The sequence below is a fragment of the Eleutherodactylus coqui genome, chromosome 2 (genome assembly GCF_035609145.1).
Source record: "Eleutherodactylus coqui strain aEleCoq1 chromosome 2, aEleCoq1.hap1, whole genome shotgun sequence".
Taxonomy (NCBI): Eukaryota; Metazoa; Chordata; class Amphibia; order Anura; family Eleutherodactylidae; genus Eleutherodactylus; species Eleutherodactylus coqui.
The window spans coordinates 338,854,248-338,856,105 of record NC_089838.1 but is presented as its reverse complement, the minus strand read 5'-3'; the positions used below and the strand labels follow the sequence as shown (position 1 = coordinate 338,856,105).

General features: G+C 40.3%; 1 long non-coding RNA gene across 1 annotated transcript; it reads right to left on the bottom strand.

Moving 5' to 3' along the window:
• Nucleotides 1-367: 367 nt before the first annotated feature.
• Nucleotides 368-1,336, bottom strand: LOC136613061 (uncharacterized). Its single transcript, XR_010790438.1, has 2 exons — nucleotides 526-1,336; nucleotides 368-414 (listed from the first exon to the last, which is right to left on the bottom strand). It is a non-coding gene; the product is annotated as an uncharacterized lncRNA (long non-coding RNA).
• Between the last annotated feature and the right edge of the window lie 522 nt (nucleotides 1,337-1,858).

Genomic DNA, 1,858 nt, shown 5'->3' with positions numbered 1-1,858 from the left:
ACTTTAGAATACAGTGTGTGTCATGATAATCATGGGCTTTTTTATATGTATAGTTTTGTCTTGGTTGTTATTTACCAACCAGCTCGACTTATGAGTATAATGGGTTAATATATAGAATGCATTTCAAGCCGCTAACAGATTTTTTCAGCACCGCAACCCGTCAGCCTAGACATCTGTTATCTACCATGCAAATCATCCCCTATGAATGGGTTATTATATGTACCATTCATGTAATCCGCAACGAATGGGTTATTAAGTTTATAGGATGAGCTAATGTTAAGTGTAGCCTGCTAGGTTAACCTGCTGTTATATATCAATCATGTAAATAAAGAAGTTAATATATTGAAAGAAAAAACAGACTAATGTATAGTTTTATAAAAGCTTTATTGAGAGCGCCGAATATATAAACTTGCGCTGTAAGAAAGAAAAAAAATACAGAATATAGAGTTATTACATAAAGGAATGCATAAGAATGATTACATAGATGTGTATAACACTGTATAATGTTAAAAGAAATATAGTTACATTTTTACAATCTTTTACAAAGTTAGCCACGACATGGGGAGCAGTGGTGTCAGTCGCTTTTTTGGCAATAGGCTCCCCTGGGTTATTCCGTGTGGAGATGGGGAGAAAGTCAGGATTTTGTTTTTGGGGGTACCAGTCGCAAAGCCGGGAGCTGAGCCTGTTTTCAAATCCTGGAGAATTTCTCTAGTACTGTGGCTGCCAATGACCGTAGAAGGCATATTAACTTCGGCCAACGCTCGCATAAAAATGTCCCAGCCCAGAGGGTGATTTTTCTTGGTAGCGCTACGGCTCTGCGTAGCATGGCGGATCAAGTCCAAAATGTTTGACCCAGTAACCGGATCACCTTTATAAACAAACTCGTCGCGCAAATTCCACGATGTAATATCACCATTCTGCGACAGTCTGTTTAGCAAAAGCTCAGCATTTTTTTTGAACCGTGGATTGACATGGCTCACAATTTCATGAACAGTATTTCTATTATCAGGAGATGTATTTGACACTTGCTGATGATCAGCGCCACCCGAGGTTACGAGGTTTAAAGTTGTTAGCTCTTTAGCGTCCTGTTTAGCGTGTACCAAGTATCTTTGTAAAACATCTGTGTATTTTTTAATTTTCACATCATCAGGAATGTCACTACGTTGTAAAATCAAGCTAATTTCATCATCAAGGCGATGTATAGTCGTCTGTCGTATGCTCGGAGTCGTTGTAGCGGATTGTCTTATCTTGTTAAGTTCGTGTTTAGGGACCAAGTACATTTTCTCTGCATGGTCCATTATCGATTGGCAAGCAGACTCGTAATTATTGGGATTGCAAAACCTAAGAGCGATCCTATAAAACCGCCGGCCTGATTCACTATACGCTTCTTTTTCTTAACGGCCAGTGTTTTATCACCCAGACGCCTTATAGCACTTCGCCATTTTTTAAGTATCTTTTTCTGACGCGGTTTCAGAGGTATCCGACCTTTTAAAATATTTAATGCAATCTCAGCTATGGCTGTAATCAGATCGCTGCTCGCGTCGCGTAAAATAGATTTTCTTACGGCCGGTTTCGCTTTCACTAGGCTTTTTAAGAGAGCCCAATTACGACAAATTCTCTCAGACATCCTGTCGGACCAATGCGCTCAGAATAAAATAAGTCGCGAAAAAGACAAACTCACTTTTTAGAAGCATTTTTCTTGGGGATGTACACAGCTGGTAAAGCAGGAGGAAACAAACCCGTTCTCAAACGGTGCTCCTCGGGTGTGTTGGCTCTTAAGTCAACTAGCAGATATCCGTAAGGAGCACTCGTGGCATCCTCAAAAGCTTCTAAGAAGAAGCGCGTCTGACCCGGATAC